The sequence below is a fragment of the Jaculus jaculus genome, chromosome 13 (genome assembly GCF_020740685.1).
Source record: "Jaculus jaculus isolate mJacJac1 chromosome 13, mJacJac1.mat.Y.cur, whole genome shotgun sequence".
Taxonomy (NCBI): Eukaryota; Metazoa; Chordata; class Mammalia; order Rodentia; family Dipodidae; genus Jaculus; species Jaculus jaculus.
This window is the reverse complement of record NC_059114.1, coordinates 42,194,991-42,219,274: the sequence shown is the minus strand read 5'-3', so window position 1 is coordinate 42,219,274 and position 24,284 is coordinate 42,194,991. Positions and strand designations below refer to the sequence as shown.

Sequence of the window (24,284 nt, the reverse complement as noted above, 5' to 3'; positions counted from 1 at the left end):
GGTACTGTTGGTGCTTGAGGACAAATGAGAATGTTGCATTTGGAGGAAGAAGGGCTGGATTCTAGGGTCAACTGTTCCCAGCAAACCACTTTACTATGGCTGGACCAACCACAGAACTGCCCATTCCTTACTTTACTCATGTGTCAAGGATGGATGGATAATGGATGTTCTTTGTCTGTAGGTTCATTGACTTTAACAGCTGTATGGATTCAGGCCTTTGAAGAAGCCTAGAGAACAAAGGAATTAATTTTTGGCAAATGTCCTCTCATGTAAAATAATCAATGTACTGAGTGGACGCTTGATTTTTCTGCTAGAAGCTCCTACACTGTTGTGGTGGATTTGAAGTGTTACGTATTTACTGTTGCCTGACCCATTTTGGAATGGCCTTGCTGACCTCCCTCACTCTGTCAGTCATTACGTGCATGTTATGTTCTGACCTTTCATGGACTTAGATGGAATGTTCTTGATTGGAGACTGGAGCAACAGAAACAAATGAGTGCAAGCCTTAGGCCTAAGCCATTAAGCCTTAGATTCACTGAGGCGATGTATTGTAAATCTGGTCCTTCCCAAGAGCTTTGCTCCTCCCAGTAGTGCAATCCTCTGGGGTGAGCTGATATTCATCTGAGGGATGTTGTGTTGGTTAATTTTCACTCTCCTGTCAAGCACTTAATAGTACCCTTTGGAGAGACAGTATGTGTATACCATAAAGATTTACATGGCTCTTATGAAGAAATGAAAGTGTTCAGTGGGTTGGTGAGGAACAGCTGGGCAGAGTCGAGGAATTTTCCATTATTGGTCAACTCCTTTCTTCCTGCGATGCCATATCAGAACTGCACATTCAGAAACAATTAGGTAGTGTTGCAGAGAACATGGGTGTGTGCAGGGAAAGTACCCTCCACAAAAAAATGTCAAAAGAGTCGTGATGAAGTATCTTGAATAATGGGAACTGGGCTTAGAAAGTAGCTCCAAATACTCCATGAGGATTATTTGGTGCTTGTTCTGCACACACTCCAAAGCTGGTTTCCATCCTGGTTACAGAACTTCATACATTTGAAGCAGAACCGCAACAGAGGAGGTTCCAGGAGCACACTTAGCCCAGTCGGTGTGGGATGCTTGCAGTACTTTGTGGCCACTGTGTTAAGGAGCCTGCAAGGCTTGCTGGAAGCAGCAAGAAAAGAAGGCTTAGGGACCACTGAAAGTAGTGGTTCCTTTGAAGCTGTGCAATTGGAATGAGAGCTTAATTGGCTAGAGAGAGACCAAGAGCGAATGGTGATCCAACAGAGCCAGTGTTGAATTTTTGCTATTTATAAATTGTCCTGTGGTTTGCTAAGACTTTTTTTTAAAGTGGGGGAAATAAAAGTTTAAAATTACAAAACAGGATCTTGTAGGTTGATCTTGACAGATGAGCCTTTTCATTTCTTGGTGGTTCATTCTCCCTCTTTTTCTACCCTTTCCTTCTCCACCTCCATTTATTTAGGCCCATCCTTTTTCCTAACATAAGGCATAATCCAAGTAGAATATGCAAAGATATTGCGCCGCCTAAATGACTTCAACCAGTTTTGCTGCTTGACGTTACTTATTCCATAGCATTTCCAGAACAATTGAGTCATTTAATACTTGAGGATTGTTTTGTTTGTTTTTTGGTTTTATAGCATTTTTTTCACGTAATCATTAAGAAATCTTCACATAGATGAGCTCTCATGCCTTCTTTAAAGTTGGTCGGAGTTGGTGATGGGAAACACAGACTCCAACACTCAGCTGAGCCATGACCTTGGTCTGCAGAGCTTCCAGACTGAAAATTTGAAAAGGGAGATGAGTGCAGATGGATTGTTTACTGAATCTAGTAAAGAATATTTATCTAGGTCTCAAAAAATTCTCTGGCACCCAGATGGAATTCTAAGATTCCACTTAAACTGTAGTCTGTCTTACACTACTGTTCCTATTTTAAAATGCAGCAGTAGGGAAAAGTTAACTTGCGACAAGAGATTCGTCTAATTTCAGTTTTCTCAGGTTCCTACTTACCCTAGGATCTGCCTGAGCTATTGTTCTCTGGGCCACTTACTTAGTGGTCTGCTTCCTTCCTAAGTTTGGGTTTCAGGGCTGACTAGTGGAAAACCCAGTGTTTACTTCTCTCATTACCTACTGCTTGCCTCGTGCATCTCAGCCTTCTGGTTCAAAGTCAGATATGTGCTGTGTATTTTTTATAATATATTTGTTGGAAACATTTTCCAAAATTAATTATCTCCAGCTATGGTGGAAGAATATATTTTATCCCAAGGAAGAATTAATACTTTTGGAGGGGGAAAGACTTGGAAGGAAAAGATAAAACTCCTAACCTCTAAAGCAGAGATTATCAGGATGTGTCCAAGTTTGAGTTGTTGGGTTTGTTTCAGACCTCAGAGGAAACAGAAATTATAGACAAGTATGCACATATTTTTGTTGTTCCAGCTTAAATCTACTATGATGATTAGATGTTTTCTGTTGGGGTCCTGGGACTTGGTATGCAATCTGGCGACTTGTGTTCTCAGAGCATGGTTAGAAACACCTAGGAGTGCTTGTTTATACTGCCATTTTAAGGCCACATTGTAAGTTGACCAGTATCTGCTTGGCCTTGGAAGCTGCATTTCTGGTTTGTCTGCTGGGTAGCTATTATTAAAACAGTATTTTGAGAACCACTGACCTACAGAATGGACCATGTGTAAGGCTTTTCTAGGAAAGAGAAATGATATTAAAGAAAATATGGGTAGGAATTTAGGAGAGTATTAGTAATGGAAGGAGCTTAAAACTTCAAGTTCAAAAGATTTTACTCTCATGATAAAATTCACTAAAAATTTTGTTTTGATTTCCCAAGATTTTGCAATTTTGCTTTGCATTATAATGAACTGTGAACACATGACTTTGTTTTAAAATTCAGATATAAAATCTTTTTAATTATGAAGAAAATCATGTCCAGCTAAACTTTGGATGTTTGTGTAAATTATTGTACCTCTTTGAGAGGTTTTCTGAGTTTACCATCAACTGTAGAAATTCTGTGTCTTCTTCAGGTGGGCAGTGGGGATGGGGTAATTAAGAGGAATAAGAAAGAGAATTCCCTGTTATAATTGTAGAAGGAAATAAGAGTAGATGAGTAATAAAGGCTGATTTCATGGTAGTTTTCTGATGTTTACATAGTATGATGACTCTGAGTATGTTGTATATCCCCACACACACCATTCCCAGTGGCTCATTGTAACTTTATTACAGTGTTTGTGCTATGCAGGAGGATTTCAAAGAATTCTCCATGCATCAGAATCACTATTCAAAATATCTTTTCACAGATGGTTTTCCCAAAATAGTGATTGAGAAATAAATCTTACTCTTTTCCTTTTTGGAACAATTATGCCTTTGTTACTAAGGGCTTTGTTACAGGGACAGAACTCTACCTTGCTTCTCCAAGATGGTCCTGTGTCAGTTAGGATGCTGTGGGCTGTGAGAGCCAGAAAACCAAATTCCAAATAGCTTAATAAGGGATCTATTACATCATCACGCAATACCCGTCCTGAGACTTAATTTCGTGGCTCAGGGAGGACTCAAGTCATTTCCATGTTTTTGCTCAGCGAGCCTCATTGTGTTGGCCAGCTCCTCTCAGGTCATACGATGTTACATCAGTCCTTGCACGTTAGTGCTTGTCCTGGGGTAGAAGGAGCCTTAGTTCTTCACTGAGTCTCGAAGAGCTAGGACAATGCTTCCCAGGTGTTCTCTGCAGACTTTCCATCACATCACATTGCTTCAAAGCACTCATCAACAAGGAGAGAGGGCCCACTAGAATTATTTTACAGCAATCAGAATTGACCTAAAGGTGCTTTTGGGAGACATGGACACCAGAATGAAAGATTTTCCTATAAGCAGCCCACAATGTCTGCTCCAAGTAGTTCTGGTAAAATAACATTCAACAGACAGTATTAAGTTTTATGAATGATCTTTGCATGGTGCGCTAACATAATCAGGACAGAAGGGACTAAAAGACTGTTTTTTTTTTTTCAGTGTGGACACATATGCATTAAATTATGAGATTGGGGTAGGTTGGAATATAAATGACAGTAATAGAGAAAGCAAAATTGACTTTAGCCTCATTGCTTTTTTTCCCCCATTCCTGTTGTCATTTTTATTACCCTATTATCTGATGTTTGTGCTGATCATCTGGTTCATGTTAAGATTTTCCAGAAAGGAAAACACTGTCAGTTGCAGGGACCATGAAAGAATAGTGTAAGGCAAATGCTTGGCATAGAAGTCAGACCTTCTCGAAAGATACAGACTCTACTAGCAGAAGTCACTAAGGATCCTAGTTGCTTCTCTTCTCCCCCTGCCCCCCATTTTTGTGACTAAAGTCTGAGTACTTGCAGCCACCTCTGCAAATCAAGAAGATGTATTCATATAAATTTCATGATCTAAAAACAGTGAGTTGACTTCATGTACAGATGCTTATGATTATAACGAAAGCCATGGCTAGGCCTTGGCTCTCTAGAGGATGGCCTCTACTGGTTAAGTGGTATACCTTAAAGTTCTTGAAGTGTCAAAATCAAGGCATTTTGGCACTGATACTTGAAATTAACACGTGTTAATAAGGTTTTCTTCCTCTGTCATAAGTCTAAGGAGATAAGATTTAATTTAGTGATCAACTAAGCTAGTGATTTCTTTGTCATCAACACTGGTCCAAACAAAATGGCCATGGAACGTCACAAAGCACAGTTACTACGAACAGTATTTCTGAGGCAGTCACTTTCAGGATGGAAGCCCCTATAAGCATTTCTGGTTAATGTCCCTCAGTTAAACACCCTTCATTTCCAAACCTTTGTTCTCTCTAGTAGCTGTTGCTGCTAGTGTGGATAGCATGGCTGTTGGGCCACTGGCAACGTGGCCTGATACCCTCCAGGATCCACGTAATAGTTTCTAGTTCTGTTTGGCTTTTTTCTCATGGAATCTCACCCTGCAATGGTAGTTCTGGTGATTTATTTATTTTGCATTTGGTTTTCTGAGACAGGATCTCACTGTGTATCCCAGGATGGCCTCAAACTTTATATCCTTCGTTCCTCAGTCTCAAGAGTGCTTGGATAAAACTCTGGATACAGACTTCAGCATATCTGAACCAAGCCCTTTCAGAATTTGGAATCTCGTCCTATGTCTCATGATTATATGTGCCTCCCTGTGTGTGCCACACGAAGATGCTGAGCTGAAATGTAACTAGTCTCTTGGTCATTTATCAAGCATCTTCCCTACTCCGTATTTTCACATTTGGCAGTTCATTTTCTTCTTTCCAGAACTGCTGCTCCCTAGCCCCTGCCTGCCAAAGACTACTTCATTCTAGCTTTGGCTCAGCTCTCATGCTACTGCCTTCAGGCTCATTTCCTGCTTCAAGGCTCGCTCGCTTTCCTGAACTCCGTCAGTTTTGCATGTATCACTTTCTGCCCATGGCACAGTTTACCAGGTGTGTGTCTCATTTCTACTAGATCAGAAGCTCCCAGGGGATGGCCAGTATGTCTCTCTTTGCATTTGTTTCTTATCTATCTAGAAGTTTCAAATGGGCCTTTAGCTGGAGTAGCCCATCAGTGTTGTTTTGTGGTATTGTCCCACACACTGCTGTTTTAAGAATCTAAACAGGTTTCCGACATTTTTAAGAGGGGGTGATTTTACTTGAAAACTTTGTATGTCTGTCCTAACAGTTGGATAGAGCTGAGTAGAAGCTATGCTGTCCGCCAGGCTGTGCCTTTTCCTGTTTTCCGTCGTCCCCCACAGTCCTGTGTTCTCTTGTGCTTGGCCCAGTTCTTGTGCCTCCTCTCTGCCTGGCCGTGGTGCACACATTTTGTTTTTTTACCCCAGCCTACCTATCGGTATCCCAAAGTGTTTGTTGATTACATAAATGACCAAACAATAGTGGACTAGAAGCATTATTGCCTTGACTGGCTTTTTATTTTTCCTAAAAGTTTTATTGTTTTTGATAGGTTGGAGGCCCCTAGAAGACGCCGGAGACGCTGTTACCCTGTCCGTTTATGCTTACATGACAGGGAAAAGAGTGCAATTCTTTTTTTTTTTTTTTCTTCCTAAAGACTAAGAATGGGATTCTCAAAGGACCCTCTCCAGCTATTTTTGGCAGAGCCAAAGGAAAATCTATTTAAAGGGACACAGCAAAGAGGACAACCACATATTTTAAAGCAGACAGGCAACTTAGCACTTTAAATTAATGGGAATACAGAAGAAGAAATCAGAACTCAACCCTTATTTAGCCTCCCAACCAGACCTTCACTTACTTTCAGCACAAGAATTTTTCTCATCTAGGGCTTTTGAAAGGAAGATAAAAGTTCACTTCATTTTTTTTTTCTTCAAAGAAAAATCAGCAGTTTCTGAATTCAAGGAATTATGTCTTTCCCATCCCACAGAGCACTGTTCCTCAGAGGGCAATGCTTGGCTACTAGCCCTCCCCAGTCTTGGAGGACTTTGGCTGTGTGTTTGTTTGAGTTGTTTCAATTTTGTTTGGATTTATTTTTTCAATGACTTTCCTGTTTCTGATTCCCCTCTTCCTTTTTTGAATGTCATTCCCTTCCCTTACCCGCTCTTTTCTCTAGCCCTGGTTGATTCTGAACTCCCTTCCCTTAGCTCCCCTCTCTTCGCTCTCCTTTCTTCCTTCCTCCCTACTCTACCTGCTAGTGAAAGCTGGCTTTAAACCTCTGTGTAGCTGAAAATGACCTTGAATTTCTGATCTTTCTGCTTCTGCCTCCCAAATGCTGGGATTATAAGCATGCATCAGCACACTCCGTTTAGGTGGTGCTGTGGATCAAACCCAGGACCACATGTCATCGGAGGTACATCCCCAGCCTGTGGGACACTTCATTTATTTTTTTTTTTTCGTGTGTGTGTGTGTGTGTGTTACTCACATGGAGGGATGCACACAGTCACATGTATATAGAAGATAAAGAAAAACATTGGGTGCCATCCTTAGGAACAGTGTCTACCATTTTTGAGACAAGGTTTCTCATTGGCCTGGAGTTCACCAGTTAGGCAAGACTGTCTGGCTGACAAGCCCCAGGGATTCTCTAGTCTGTGCCTCCTCAGCACTGGGATTATAGGCACATACCACCATGCCTGGCATTTTTACATGAGTCCTGGGAACCAACTCAGGTCCTCATTCTTGTGAGTCAAGTACTTTAGCAACTGGGCTATATGGACATCCCAAAGACACTTATTTTCTTATACTGACTGTTTTTTCACCATTTCCTCACATTGTGGCTCTGATCATCATAGGTCTACTTAACAGGTACTTAGATTTTCTTTTTTCTTTTTTATTTATTTATTTGAGAGCGACAGAGACAGAGAGAAAGCTAGATAGAGGGAGAGAGAGAGAATGGGCGCACCAGGGCTTCCGGCCTCTGCAAACGAACTCCAGACGCGTGCGCCCCCTTGTGCATCTGGCTAACGTGGGACCTGGGGAACCGAGCCTCGAACCGGGGTCCTTAGGCTTCACAGGCAAGCGCTTAACCGCTAAGCCATCTCTCCAGCCCTAGATTTTCTAAATGTAGGTGCTAAGAGCACACTGGTAAAGATTTTTCTAGAGTCATCTTGTTGTCCCATAACCTTGTATGAGTTCTCTTCTATATTCCTGAATGTCCTTATCTGGAAAACAAAAGACGTGGTATATTTGTGTCTATTTGAGGTTCCTCTTCTTCTTCTTCTTTTTTTTTTTTTTTAAGCGATACTAGGGATAGAATTCTCGACAAACATTTTACTCTTGACATATACTCTCAGGCTTAGGTGGTCATGATTTTATCAAAAACTTTTACATTAGGACATTACCTGTCTTGCTTCTCTTTTCCATATTGCACCTACCATGGCAGTGCCCAGTTCTGACCAGTTCTGTGTGGCCTCTAACTCAGTCTGTGCAAAAGTAGCCTGATATCTTGTAACCTCCTACCCATGCCTTGTAGTCTGACCTTCATAACACTAACCCTCACCCCACAGAAGCACACCTTTATAAAATGATACTCACATACCTACAGTGCCAAAACCAGGTTAAAGAACTTCGACAGAAAAGTCTGGAACCAATGAGAGATGGAACTGAGGGTCCTAAGATAGGAGTGTTGTGTAGCCTGTTTGAAACTATGCACAAGAGCTTAAGCAAGGGTTGATTCGTTTTTTAAGTCTTGGCATGTATGCACACCTGACACAGTACACGCACATGTGCAGAAGTCAGAAGCCAGTGTCACACATCAGTCCTTGAGTTCCACCTTGTTCTGAGGTAGGGGCTCTTATTTTTCCTGACTCTGTACACCAGGTTATCTGTTCCATGTGCTCCTGGGGGTTCTCCTGTCTTCACCTCCCATCTCACTGTGGATTCACTAGGGTTACGGATATGTACTGTCAGGTCCTGCTTTACATAGGCTCTGGGGATCCAAACTAAAGTCTTCACACTTGCACAGCAATTGTCTTCACCCGTAGAGCCATCTCTCCATCTCAACTTGCTGGTTCTTGAAACTAGCATTCTGCCTCAGGCTTACTGAGAACCCACCTATAAAGTAGTCTTATATAAGCTTTTGTTTACTTCCGTCTCTTCTCACTGGGAAGCCTAAAGCAAGACAGTAGTAGAGTCTGCCCTCTTAGAATTGTCCACATAATGGTGGTCTTAGAAGAATTTTGTTACAGTAAACAAAACCTTCAGGCCCGGATATGGAAAGCGTAGGCATACACACACATTTCTTCCAATGGGGAGATTTCTGTGTACTCATGTGTATATTTTTGTTTCCCTTTCTTTTTCCCTTGGCACTTTGTGTGTTTCTAGGCCAAAGGGCTATGTGTCTTAACCCTTCCTAGCAAAAGATGAGGCAGACCAGGGCCAGCTGGGTGAAAAAAGATGTTAGATCTGGTTTCAGGTCCAAACCTCACACTTCCCTGTGAAGATTCAGAGCTGTCCGTGGTTCACTGTTGGTGGAGCTGAACACCTGCTCCTAAGAGCAGGCAGAGCGGGCTGACTTCCACGCTAGGTGGCTCTTCTTCCTTCCTCCTCCCCTCTTTCCTGTTGAACTTCTTGATGTCACAGGATGATTTCATCTCAGAAGCAGCTGTCTTTGCTGTAGTTTAATAACACTTAATTTCCTGGAGGGGGACAACAATTATAACATGAAGACTTAATCTTAGTCTGCATGGTCTGGAAATTTCCACTCTGTGGTCTCCAAAATGTTTCTTTGACAGAGAGTCTGTCTCTCCTTCTGTGTGACTCAGTTTCTTGGCCTCTCAGATGCATCCCTGGATCAAATGTCGCCAAATACTGTGAAATCTGTCCTGCTTGGTGCCCAGTTTATCCAAGTGTAGTTGTCACATGCATTTCTTTCCAAGTTGCTAAAATTTGTATGAGAATATAAATCTCGTCTACAAGAAGACTGTGCATACAAGCAACTTCATCCCCCTGAGGTGGATAACTTTTCCCCTTTTGCAGTTTCGTTCATTGAGGTTGGGAGAAATGTGAGCTGTTTTGAATGTAGTATTAGACTTTCCTGCTTCATCCTATATACAGGAACATTGTTCTTCCAGGAGTTCAGCATCCTGTGATAGTGTTCTCAATTTTGTAGTGCATGTATAAATCAGTTTTTCTTGATTCAGTGGGTGGTAAAGGAACCCACAATATTTGGTATTTTGGGGCTGTCACAAAGTCTTCTTGTGCATTTACAGGAACACAAAATGGGTAAAAATAAATCATTAGTTGATTAAAATTAGGCATTTATGAGAAATTGGGGCATCCTAGGTCTCAAAATAGAGGTAGTATATTAGCTTTTTGGTTGTAAACATCCAGTGTTAACTATAGCTAACTCAAGGGGCTGGGGTAGATAGCTCAATTGGTAAAGTGCTTGCTTTGCAACCATGAAGACCTGAGTTTAATCTCCACATAAAACCCTGGTAATTTCAGTGCTTGGGAGGCAGCAACTAGAGACTCCCTGGGCCTTGCTGGCTGGCAAGTCTAGCTCAATTGGTAAACTCCAGGCCAATGAAAGACTCATACATGCACACATGTTGGACCATGTTCCTCACCTGAGGTTGTCCTTGGTCTTTCACATGCATGTTCACATATGTGCACATACCCCTCCCCCAATAATAAATGAAGGAAAGAAATTTATTGGAAGATTTCTGTGGCAGTCATATAATTAAGAGTTGAACTGTCAGGCACTGCAAAGAAACTTGAAGGGTGCTTATGGTATTTGGCACACCTAGGCTACTGCCTCTTTCCTTCAAGGAATGTCTCAGATTTTGCTTCTTATTTCATTAGGACAATAGATACAACCAGAACCTGCCCAAACTACCACCACCAATTAGCACCTATGCTTGTGTTTCTGCCAATTCTCCTGGTGAGTGAGGAACATCAGTGTTCCCTAAAGGCAGATCATCACTCCCATCCTGACTGTATCCATACTGTTGCAGTCTGGTTCACATTGCTGGTAGGAATCACCCAACCAAGAGCAGCTTCTGGGAAAAAGAGATTTATTTTGGCTTACAGGCTTGAGGGGAAGCTCCACGATGGCAGGGGAAATCTATGGCATGAGCAGAGGGTGGACATCACTCCCTGGCCAACATAAGGTGGGCCATAGCAACAGGAGGGTGTGCCCAACACTGGCGTGGGGAAACTGGCTATAAAGCCCATAAGCCCGCCCCCAACAATACACTCCCTCCTGGAGGCATTAATTCCCAAATATCCATCAGCTGGGAACTTAGCATTCAGAACACCTAAGATTATGGGGGACACCTGAATCAAACCACCACACATACCAACTTGACTCTAACCATTTCCTGTCTTCCTTCTCTCTTTTGAATCTTTTCTATTAGCACATAAGCATGTTATGATTTCTGCAGTCTGCTGAAAACCTTCCCTCAACTCCACCTCCCCTGCTGGATACCATCCCATTTCCCTGTGATATTCTTCTTAAGCAATTGTCTGTGCTTGCTCTTTACAAATCCTGTCTGCCTGATCACTTCCTCTTGAACCTGCACAGGCTTTTCTCATACTCATGTATGCATATGCACATGCGTGCGTGCACACGCACACACACACACATGTGCACATGTGTGTTTATTTTTAAGCAGAGAGAGAATGGACATGGGCTCTTCCCACTGCAAATGAATGCCAGATGCATGGACAACTTTGTACATCTGGCTTTACATGGGTATTAGGGAATTGAATCTAGATCAGGAGGCTTTGCAAGCAAATGCCTTTAACCACTTTAAAATCTCCCCAATCTTGCACAAACTTTTCTATACAGTTCTCCATTGAAGGCCTGTGTCAGTGTTGCCCATGATCGTAGGTTGCTAACTCAGTTTCAGACTTTCCTTCCTTGGTTGTTCTGGAGGATTGAGCAGTTTCTCACTCCTGCCCTGAAATGCAGTTTTCCTTAGGCCACCACACTGTCCTGCTGCCTTCCTCCCTGCTTCTTTGAGGTCTTGTTTACTGTAAGTAGACCTAAGGCCTTCATTACTCAGATCTGACACCCCTCTCACCTTTCTTCTCTTCGTTTTCCTCCCCAGGAGGCCTTCCTCAATTGTTCAGAGACTGTATCCTTCATTCCCTACATATCAGCATTGTGTGATTTTTTTTTTTTTTATAACGTGCCACCATCAAATGCATTCTATATGTAGTTATCTGGCTACTTACTGTCTTCTCTCTAAACTATGAATTCTGTGAATTCAGTGTCTACCTGCTCTGTACTTCTGTATCCCTGGCACCTAGTCAGTGCTGTGTACAAAATAGGAAACAGCACTCAGGGATCATTTGTTGCATAAATAAATGGGGGGAAATGAGAGTGACAAAGAAGGAACTCATGTGTTGTCCCTTGGAAGTCTTAGATCCTACTATTTTTGTTCTCTTGTGACCCTGCTATAAGTTAGCATTCCTGACACACAGCATTGTAATAGCCTTTCTTGGGCATTGTGCTTCTCTGGCAAGGCAGTGCTGGAGTACTCAGCTGACATTCCCAGTAAGGACCATCTGTAATTGGAGAAGGGTGTCAATTTGGAAATTTTCCAAGATGAATATCATACTCAAAGGATGCCAGACAGGTAAAAATATCAGATATTTAGAAGATTAATTTTTCCCAAAATGTAGCTCTTTCACTCAGATAATTTTTATTTTATAGTAGAAGCTTCATACCATGACATAAATATTAACTGAGAAGCCTTACAAGTGCATGGACAACCTTAGTATTATATGAAAGGTAGAGCCATCATAATAATAAAACAATACAATATTTCCAAATTCTTCTAATACCCAGTTATATGGCTTATCTCCCAAGAATGCTTAATTCTAGTTTTACATAAGCTTCACAAAGATCTAGCCTCCCTTCTCCATATGTCTTTGGGCAGAAACTTGATCCACAGTCATTCATCTCCATGGGTGCTTGATGGTGCAAAGATGTTAGCTTGGTTCACCATGCCCCAGGACTGTTTGCTTAAGTTACCAGGAAAACAGGGGTTTCCCATGTCTCCCACACTAGCTGCCTCATCAGTTTTCTCATCATCCGCATTGCCATTTTGCTGCTTTTTTTTTGTTTTTTTTTCATCTTGCTGCTTTTAAGAATTACACTCCCCTTCTAAGTAGAACTGTCACTTAAAACACTTTGTGTACCATATAGTTATGAGCTTCTTCTGCTAAATCATTACCTGTCCTATAGTGTCATTCTCTCTAGTCCTAGCCTGATGGCTAATTGAGCAAGGAACACTATCAAAAGTATAGATTCTCCTTGTGGCATTAGTGTGCTGTGTGTCTTGATCTGAAAATTCTTGACATCAGAATTTGTTTTACTCATAGTTGAATCTGATCTGATGCAACGGAAAACTGAAGGTAAACCTTATGCAAGTGTCTTGCTGTCTTCTTCCCTTTCAGATGCCACTCTTGGGGGATGACAGGGTTGGATTCAAAACTGAATTCTTCATAGACTAACCCAGAGAAGTGCCTTTAAAAAAAGGAAGCTAAAAGAAAAGTTCCAAGTGAAGCACTCCCCCCCCCCCCAGCCAGTAGCAAAATCTCATTACCTATCAATTTTTGTTCAAGGGTTACCTGGAGCCTTGTGTTCTCTGAGCCTTGTCAACCCATTGAGACTCATGCTATCCCATACTGCTGACAACCAAGAGCACCTCTGATGGAGGTGATGTGGACCCTGGATCGTCACTCATTTATTTCACGTACTAGTTTATGCAGCACTTTCTGCAGACAAGCCAAGTTGTAATTATTTCTATTAGACGGTAATATGGGGAAGCTTTTGCCTAACACAAGTTCTCATTCAAGGGTTTACAGACTTATTTTATGCACAATCTTGAGCTAGTTTACCAAGTCTTCAGTTTCTTAATAATATGACTCTTTATTTTAAAAAATGCATATAAACACACACACACACACACACACACACACACACACACACAGAGCAATCAAGGGAAACAGTGTACAATGTAGCCACTGATATCCTAATTTGGGTTTTCTTCTCTTGGCTTCTTTATTTTTGAATTTTTATATAATAATCATGTGTTCTATTTAAGAAGTTATAATTATTTTTAATGAGAGGAGCAGACTGACTTCGAGCCTCTTTTAACCTGGGAGACATCTATGCAGCGGGACTGGGTGGGACAGGACAGGACAGTCAATCCCTAACTATTCCAAGACAGATCCCTTTGTCTGCTGGGGTCCCTGCCTTTTGTCTGCCTTGCTCATTTCCACCGCTTCCAGAGAGTGGGCTGCAGAGGTGATGAATGCACTTCAGCTACGACTAGAATGGAAAGCTGTATAACATGAAAAGCACGGTGTTTGCTTGGTTTGTTTTCTGCATTGTAATTAGTATTACTATTGGACTTTTAACTATGCCAATTTATTTTAGTGGCTTCTTTAGTGCATAGTTAAATATAATTTTATCATTGCATAGTACTGGCTTCAAATAAAAGAAAAATAATGAAGCTTCATTGCTTCTAGTTTCCATTTCAACACCGCTTCTTTTTTGTTTTACTTGCCAGTGTTGTAAGTCCCTCTGCTCAGTCTAGACCACTCTTGTTTTTCCCTGGCTCACTCGTCCTGGCTCCTGGCAGTCTGTGCCTTTTCCGTTTACCTCTCCATCAATCTGCTTAGACATAAGGTTGGAAACCCTTGCTGCTGGTTTTTGGATAATCTACATGCTAAGAATGTTTGGGTTTTTTACATTTGAAAATATTTTTAAGGCCTTTGCCTATGAAGCCTAAAGACCTAGGTCTGACTCCCTAGAAACCACATAAGCCAGATGTTCATGATGAAGCCTAAAGACCTAGGTCTGACTCCCTAGAAACCACATAAGCCAGATGTTCATGATGGCACATGTGTCTGGAGTTCGTTTGCAATGGCTAGAGGACCTGGAGTGCCCATTCTCGCCCTGCCACCTCAAATAAATAAATAAATACACAATACATAACCCACAATCCCATGGGTAATATCTGCAACCCCACTGAGGAGGGTCCCCAGCAGAATGGGAGCAGGGAGGAGGGAGGAGGGTACCGACACATCATGTATCCATACAAAATATGTTGTTAATAAGTTGAAAAGAACATTATTTCATGTCACGTGAAAAGCATATATAATTTAGATTCCATTGTTCATATAGATGTGCTGTAGCAGAGCCTCACTCATTTGCTTCTGTATGGTCTAAAGACAGCCTTTGGGTTGTTGGCAGGTTGAAACATTGCAAGAGAGTATTGCGGTCTGCAAAGGCAAACTATTTCCCAGGCAGCCCTGTAAGAAGAAACCTCTGCCCAAACTCCTATACTGCTGATTGCTTTTGCTTTGAATGCCGTACACTATGGCAGGTTAACAATGCTGTCTTCTCCAATAGCTCCTTGATTCACTGTCTGCCACCAGATGTGCTGTACTAAACACAGATCCCCAAAGGTGAGCGTGGGGCTTGCCCTGTTAGAGGCAGGGTCTCAGTGCCCATTGGGGACCTGGGCCATGTCTGTGGATAAACTGCAGCACATTGCTAGGTGCAGGACCTAGGTGTGAGGTATGTGGTATGGGAATCAGAGGTCAAAACCTGGCTCTATTGGAAAAGGCAGAGTGAGGAGGTTCCTCCTAGATTGGGGGGATAAAGTATAGGGAGCCTAAAGCTGTATTTTCCTTAAGCTGCTTGCTTGTGATTACAACACTAAAATTATTCTAATTACTACTTAGAACAAGAGTTGTCATACTGTTAACAAGTGCACCTTTAACATTTCACTTGTATATAACAATTTGTGCTCTAATATAGAACCAACATTTTAACAGAACTATGTACAGAAGAAGTAAGTATCATATGCGTTGATTGTAATGTATTATCAAAATATGACATTTTCTTTGGAGTGTCCCTATTGGCTATGTATGAGCAAGAAACAGACTTTCAGATTAAAATTGAAAATTTTTATCACTTTAAGGTTTTAAATAAATGTTTCTGGGTAGATTTAACAAAAAATACACAACTCTATAGGGTGTTTGTGTGTGTAGAAATATCATGGGGCCCATTAAAGATCTGAATCATGTTGGGGCACAGTGGTGGTAGTTTTCCAATGATTTCTGTCTACACTAAAGTCTTACTAATGGTAATACTGACCAAAGATGCACTTTTAACTTTGTTATTGACTTTATTTTTTAACCTGTTTCCTCCTTCCTATCATCTTCTATCTGCCTCTAAAGTACTCAGAAGTTTTTAAAGTTCCCCAGCTCAATATGAAGGAATACTTCTGATTTCTCAACTTACCCTCTCTCCTACAGAGCCAAAACCAACAAACAAACGTGTTGGTCCTATAAACTGATTGAATCATTATGAAGAAGAAATTGTCAATGCTGAGGGAAGGAAAAGTTGTACACTTCCATGCATTTCTATTCATTTCTATTATTTGTGCCCAACTCACATGCAAGATGTCCCCCTTAGCATTGTTTATACCAAAGGAAGCCAAAGAACTTGGGAAGACGGCTCAAGGGATAAACCACTTGCTATAGAAGTGTGAATATCAGATTTTCAGGAGCCATATAAAAGCTGACTACTGTCGTATGCATTTGTAATCCCAGTGTATCTGTAGAGACACAGGAGGCAAAGACAGGACAGTCTCCCTGGTGCTTACTGGACAATGCAACAATGAACAACAGAGAGAGACCTTGCCTTAGCCAAGGTAGAAAGTGAGTAATAATACCAAATGTGTCCCTCACCTACACATGTGTGCTGTGGCATGTGTGTGCTACATTCACACATGAATATGACAACTCACATCATACAAACATGCCAAAAAAGGGAAATGACTCCAAGTGTTAATGGAGGAAAGGATGAATAATGTTGGCCCACTTACACAGCACTTAAAGGAATGAACTAGCATTTATCTCAGAAAGATAAAATGGAGTAATAACCACAAGCTGAAAAATCAGAGAACACTCTGATACCATTTATGGAAATTACAACACATACACAAATACCAGATGTCGCTACTCTGGCACATACAAAAAGAAATCACTTTTAAAATATCAAAAGACAGTTCAAAAGGATACACACTAAAATTTCCATTAATGCTTTCACTGAACGCAGGGGGTGGAGGTGGAATGTGGACACAAAAGAGGATTCAGTGTTAGCATAGGGAGAACAAATAAATGTTAATTGTCATACAAATACATATTCATTTGTATATTAAGACACCTGTGAAAATTATATAAATATTAAATGTGCTCCAAGTTTATGCAGTCTGCTTCTTTTTTTTTTTCAATTGAGTTAAGTATGTGGTCATCAGTAATTATCAGTTAACCTGACCTGGAAATTATAGAAGTGGGTTAGCTTGGACACAGGAGTTGGAGTGGAGGTTGGTGGAATGTGTCCCAGGTCAAGAATTAGAACAGCTTGACTGAACGCCTTAGGACATAAAGGCAGGAAAAATAAATAAATAACCAAAAGGGTGACTCTCATAGGATTCATGTTGAATCTCCCAGAGAGATAAGACAAGAAACGCCCAGGCCCCTGTCCTTATTGTTGCTTTGGCAAGTCCTGTTCATCCTAAAGTCTAGAGGCTGGTAAACCTCCTCCACAGGCCTGCCTCCATAAAATGGCCTTGTCGCTCCCCACCCCCGCCCAGGCCTAAGCAGCAGATACCGCCATTAAGGGCTTGTTGCTTCTGGCAGCACAGATCATCCTGGCTATGTGGTGCCATGTTCGCTGGTTCACAAAGACGATAAAGTTCTGCCAGCATCTTTAGAGGATCAGTCTGAACTTTCTGAATGGTATGAGGAGTTTCTCAAAGTGAACTATACAGTCAAAGAGAAATCTCCTCCCAGCACCTAAGAGAAGGAGGCAGAAAGAGTCAGAGTACCAGGCTAGCTGGGGCTACACTGTAAGACCCTGTCTCAAACAAGCAAAGAAACCAAAGAGCAGTCTCCTTCTGACTGTGGGTATGCCTGGCCACCTGGACCCCCAGCAGAGGTGTTGGAAGAGGAAAATTGGTTGTTGTGCTGCCTTTCAGTCATGAGGAAGGTGCTCCTGTCTTCTGTGGTGCCAGTTGAACTTGTCTCCCCACTTTGCTGTGGTGTCCAGATTCCCTTAAGTCCTGGTTGTTCTTACCTCTGCAACCTGCTTTTAAAGGCTAGTCTATATATTTCTCCTGTTTTATTGCCATAGAACTGAACTAAGAAATTACTGTGTTTTCCTACTGACTGGACTAGAAAGGAAGGCAGAAAGAAAACCAGCAAGATAGGCTAACCAAGAATGGAAGTTCTAACAAAAGTCAGATTCCTGGGCTGGAGGGAGGGCTTAGTGGTTAAGGCATTTGCCTGCAAAGCCAAAGAACTCAGGTTAGAGTTCCCAGGATCCACGTTAGCCCAATACACAAGGGGCCGTACGCATCTGGAGTTCGTTTGCAGTGGCTGGAGGCCCTGGTCCTCCCATTCTCTCTCCCCCCCCCTCTTTCTCTGTCAAATAAATAAATAAAAATAAAATACTAAGAATAAAAATCAGGTTCCTGTATATTTTAGTGCCTTCTCATTGCTGAAGCAAACACCTGACTAGAAGCAGCTCGAGGAAGGAGAAGGTTTATCTCAGGCTTACCGATTCCAGAGGATGCTCCATCATGGCAGAGGAAAGAAGCTGGCTGGCTTCCATATATCCATAGCAGAGAGAGAGCTGCTGGCCCCACCAGCATGAACAGCCAGAGCTTGCACTGACTCTCTACATTCCCATTAGTGCTGGACTGAAGATCTGCTAGCAGAGACATGCCTCCAGCAGGGACTTGCCTCCTGGAGACTTAAGTAGAAAGTTTAATCTGTGGGGGACATACATTTACATTCAAACCACCATATTGTATTACCTAGCCAATAATGTCATGGTAACTAAAAATGAAATTTAGGGCTGGAGATGTAATGCCCAGTTTTCCTACCATGCCTAAGGCCTTGAGTTCCCACATCACAGTGGGCAGCTCCATGTAGTCAGTCTAGATACTAGGATGGCATGCTCCCAGGGCCGGGTCCAAGTAAGGAAGTCAAGGAGGTGGTACCCTACCACACCTGACAGTGAAAGTCCTCTCAGTTCTGCACTCTGTTGTCTCTCTAGCCCATACCCTGCATAGGTTTCAGTTTCTGTGGTGGATCTTTCCACATTCAAACCCAACTTTCTCCTCTGATTCTCAGCTGTGGACAGTGATTGAAGATGGAAGAGTGGGGTCTGTTCAGTCTTTAGCTTGCCAGTTCAGACCACTTCTGGAATTACATAATAGTCACTGGGTAAAAAGAGTTTCAGATGCTGAATTATGACTTAGGTAGAAGTTTTTATTGCCATTTTGCATGGATAATTGAAAATTATCCCCTTTCATTAAAATCAGTAATGGGAAGCTGGCTCTGTAGAGCTGTGGCAAAATGTGAACAGGTGGGTTCATTTGCTTCAGAAGGTGACGTGGAGACTGTCTAGGCGTATGTGCTCAGAGCTATGTGCTATGCTGATGGCTGACTGGTAAGCAAGTGATTGTGGAGGTGCCTCAAAACTTGCATGGCATTTTTTTTCTCAAGAAACTGACTTTGCAGCCACACTCATGACCTTTTGACCATGCTCACCAAGTGTATAGCCTAAAAGTAACTTCTAGCTACATAAGGCAAAAATGATACTGGAAATCAGGCAGCGACTATCAATTTGTTGTCATAGTTTCAACTTTTTCATGGGTTTTACATAACCAGTCCAAAATCTTTCTCCTCCCTCCTTTAGCTTGCATTGTGTTGGTGATACCCACAGAGTATCTCTAACTTAAAAATCCCTAATCCGAGAAGATCCAGAATCCAAGACTTTGAATGTTGGCATAACATTACTCATGAGTGGCAGTTCTGTGCCTCATCTCATGTCCCATTCACAATGCAAGAACACTAAGAATACTGTCACTTTCAGGCTCTGAAAATCAGGCTCTGAGATAAACCTTCTTCTCCCTCGAGCTGCTTCCAGTCAGGTGTTTGCTTCAGCAATGAGAAGGCACTGCTATATACAGGAACCTGATTTTTATTTTTAGTATATATTATAGTATATACTATAATGGGTATATGAAATGGAATTCTTTTTACTAGAGTGCTATCCCCAAGATAGCTCATGTATGTACAAATATTCCAAAACCTAAAACAATCCTTGTTCCCAAGCATTTTGGGTAAGAGATGTTCAACCTTCATCACATCTGAGTGGGAATCAATTTAGGAAGAATAAAGAGATCGGAGAGCAAAAAGGATCTATCTACATGGATAGCCACACAAGTTAGGTGGAATACTGCGTCTTTGGAAGGAAATCATTGTCCATTCTGATTTGCTATGAAGTAAGCCCATTCCCCCGTGTGGACTGCTGGAACAGAGGCCTCTGCACCCACCTCTTCCCATTCCCCCGTGGGGACTGCTGGAACAGAGGCCTCTGCACCCACCACTTCCCATTCCCCCGTGTGGACTGCTGGGACAGAGGCCTCTGCACCCACCTCTTCCCATTCCCCCGTGGGGACTGCTGGAACAGAGGCCTCTGCACCCACCACTTCCCATTCCCCCGTGTGGACTGCTGGGACAGAGGCCTCTGCACCTATCACTTCCTTGTTTTGTCTTCCCTGGTGTTTGCTAGTATCTTTACTCTAGCCTTCACTTTATCCTCTCCAAACCAGGCTGACTCAGTCTTTGCACTTACCATGGGAAACATGCAGATAGGGAGATGGCCCAGGATGCTTGGCGTTTACTTTAGGAGTCACCCATGCTGTGTGGCTAATTTGATTATAACATTTAACTGAGAACACCTGCAGGGTCTGCCAGACCCACTACAGCTGTTCTGGAACTGTCAGCTCATACAAAACATTCTCAGTGGCAGGCTGGATTAAACAATTATGTTCTTGAATATATGTACCTTTTCAGACCTCAGAGCAAGCATGTGTATTATCTTTTGACTCCTTGAGATAGAGCTGGGCTTATTTCTCTACAGCCTTAGTGAGGAAATATTTGTTGAAATTGATGCAGTGGCACAATGTGTCTGTAGTAAGTGAGCTTGTTCACATGAGCTTCCCAAAGCCTGAGGGGGGAAGGTAAAGATAGGAGGTGACTTGCTTAATTCTCCTATATCAAAGCCTAGGTATATAGTCATCTTTCCCTTTTGAATGGCCAAGCTGGCCTGGTGTGCTGATATATGCCTTTAATCCCAGCTCTCAGTAGGCTGAGATAGAAGGAGCACCATGAGTTTGAGGACAGCTTGGGCTACAAAGTGAGTTCTAGGAAATCCTAGGGCTGGAGTGAGACATGTGTTCAGATGACTCTGGCATTCTCTAGCCTATAAAGTGGGACCTTAGCGGGTCTTCTCAGGAGTGCTAGGATCTTTGGGACTACTATTAGTATTACAACTTCTTATTCTTTTTGGTTTTTCAAGTTAATGTCTTGCTCTAGCCCCAGGTATTCACTATGGTGGCTTTGAACTCACAGTGATCCTCCTACCTCTGCCTCCCGAGTGCTGTGGTTAAAGGCATGTGCCAACACGCCCAGCTCCTTGGGATGCCTTCTTTATGCCATGTGTAATTATGGGCATAGGAATATAGCAAGAACCAAAATAAAGTCCCTGCTGCCCTAGAATTTACATTTTAATTGAGGAAAAAGTTCATTTCCAAATACTCATTTAGACCTACTCAAGACTTTAACTTTTGAATACATTGGTGATTAAACAAAAGAAAACACAACTATGGCATTTCAAAATATAATAAGCCTGTTAAAAATATAGATTCAGGAAATTCTCTATGGCTAGAGTGATGGGTTTGAATGTCATGGGGATAAATGCTGAGAGTAGGCAAGGAGCTGTGTTAGGCCAAGTGTTGGTTTTAGGACATTGTTCCTGTGCCATAAGAGAGCAAAGCCATGTGGAGACTTGGCCGAAGACTCTCGGGAAGAATACACGGACCCCAAGTAAGGAATCTACATGGTGGCAGAGCATGTTTGCTTTATTTGAGGAACAGCATGGGTGTCAGTATTGGACAAGCCCCATTTAGACAGTTAAGCAAGGAACAAAACAAGGAGGATTGGGGTGGGAGCATGGGAAGACATTTGAATTCCATTCTAATTGTATTGGAAAACTATTAGAAGATGCCAAAGCCATATGTAACATGTTATTTTGTTGGTATTTCCTGCATCAAGATGAATAGGGGAAGAACAGAGCTGGGGAAGCCAATTTTGGAGGCCGTTGTGGTTGCACAGGTGATAAACATTGGGGCCTGGTCTGGCGTGGTAGTGACGGGAAGGCAGAAGCCATTAAGGTAGAGAGAGATTTTTGACAAAACTAGCAGGGTCAGCTGGTGGGCTAGGAGTGACATGTGGGAGAGATTAAGGGTTAGACTTGAGTTTGCCAAAGGGAAAAAAAAAATGACTTATTGTTCAGGTTAATGAACTGAGCATCTCTGTCCTGCCACAGAAATTCAGACTTGTGTTTATTATTTGCCTCAGAGAGATATGTTCCTATCACCATGTGTGTCTGCTCAGAAGCCACTGGGAATAACAGTGTGCCCATCAATTTCTGTGAACTGAAAGACTAGGATGAGAAAATCACTCTGCTTTTGTTGAAGACCTAGTATGTGGCACATGCTTTAGACACTCAGTGTTGATGAATGATTTGGGGCTCAGGGATTCCCCCATGGCCTTTGAACCTCAACTTTTAGGTTCTTATCTGATTTAACAAAGAATTGAGAAAACAGACTCTGAGAATGGGAAATTATGAATTATGAGGTTTATTTTAGGAAGAATTAGTATTCCAGGAGTAGGTGGGGAGGATCAGGATCCTGGAGAAAGCTACAAAGACTCAAGCCAGAAGGGAAAGCCCCTCCTCTTCCGGTTGGAAAGGGGGAATGGGGAATGGAGAGAGAGGAAATCTCCAGGGGTGAAGCCTATGGAAAGGGGTCATGAACACACAAGTGGAAGGCAAGGCATAAGAGCCTGGCCAAAGATTTAGAAGAATCATATGTACACATGGGAAGCCAAGCATGAGCACACCAGCCCTTCATTTTCACATAAAAGAAAGCAAAGATACTGAGTAGTGACACTCCCAGAGATTAGAGGAACTTCATACATGAAACAAGATGAGAAGGGATCTGCAGACAAAACACACACAGGAAGCAAGCCAGAACGTGCCCAGACCCATAAGACAGCCCTCTTCCTCAGCTGGGATGGGGGAAGAGCTTACTAAAGCAGGGACCAGGGGAGCTAGTGCCAAGAGGGTGATTGCACACATAGCAAGGCCATTTGTATGGGTTAGATAACCTCTTAGAATTAGTCTAGCCATCGAAGTTAGGTGTGTAAGGTCAAGATCTGATTGGTTTGTGGACTCAAGGGGCTGATTGAGGAGGGGCCAGCCACTCAGAGTGCTAGCCTGAGGAAGAAGCAAAAAACATTTGGGAGTATTGGTTGCCGCTATCTTGGGTGAGACTGGATCAGATGCAGATTCTGATCCTGCCAAGAGAGGCAAGGTACCATCTCCCTGTTCTCCTTGGGCCTTGTTCCTGGCTGACTGCCTATCAAAAGCTATCTTTCTTCTATTTCTCCTTCACTGCCTATTACCATTTTGGGGAAAACTCTCAAAACAGTGAGATTTTTTTAAAATGTTTTTTTTGTTTATTTTTATTTATTTATTTATTTGAGAGCTACAGACAGAGAGAAGGAAGCAGAGAAAGAGAGAGAATGGGTACTTCAGGGCTTCCAGCCACTGCAAACGAACTCCAGACGTGTGCGCCCCCCTGTACATCTGGCTAATGTGGGTCCTGGGGAATTGAGCCTCGAACCGGGTCCTTAGGCTTCACGGAAAAGCACTTAACTGCTAAGCCATCTCGCCAGCCACAGATAGTGAGATTTTTAATTTATAGAGGAAAAAGCTAAGATTCAAATAGTTACATAACTTGCTCATTCTGCTACCTAGGTTGTGTCAAGATTTGTACCCATATTCTCTTTGGGGAGGTGGTTGCTAGGGACCTTATGAATTTGAAGCATGTACAGTGCAACCCCTGCTCCCTACTCCATGTTCTTAAGTCCTGAGACCTTTTTTTCCCCTCAATATAGTCATTATACTTATTCTCAGGAATGTAATTACAGATCCAAAACCAGGGTAATGGGAGCTAGTGCATAGCTCACTTTAAGCAGACTTCTTTTTGTAACATGTTTTATTTCCTTTTGAATGTCTAAAAAACAAGATGATTCCTTCACAAATTATAAAAATCCTAAGTGATGTTTTCTCATGGTGATGGTTAAAATGAATCTTCAGTCTCTTTTCTCCTCTTCCTCTTTTTCTTCCTCCTTCAGAATGTAATAAGTCCTTTATTATAAAAATGTAGGGGAAAGGTTGATGTTGGTTATAACTAAACATATTATTATATTCCTTAAGGCAGAAGTGTTGTGTTCACTGTGGAGTATGCATTTTCCTGGTCATGCAAAGCTGGCACAGCTCCCGGTCTCAGCAGAGAATACTCAGCAGTTAAAGGTGGCTTTAATGTCCTTGAGGAGGTCAGAGCTACAGGGTGTGTTTCCGTCTTCCCTTAATTGGCAGCATTGTTTCCTAGATGTGATTAGTTCACATTATTAGCAATCTAAGCCATGGTCAATTGCTTCCTTAAGAAGCTGCTTTACCATGTCTGCCTGAAGTGTGTGCTCTGGTAATGATCATTTTTATTCTAGCCAAATTATTTTTGTTGCCCTTTCTGCCCTTCTTTGCACTCTGGTCCTCCTGGTGACCTGGAAGGCTCATCTCACTTGTTTCTACCTCAGCAGTTACTTTGCTGGTCCCATCACAGGCATGAAG

General features: G+C 42.2%; 1 protein-coding gene across 2 annotated transcripts in view; it reads left to right on the top strand.

The window, feature by feature from the left end:
* The window catches only part of Arhgap26 (Rho GTPase activating protein 26), a 481,437-nt gene that overhangs the window by 304,388 nt on the left and 152,765 nt on the right, over positions 1 to 24,284 (top strand). The window lies entirely within an intron of this gene.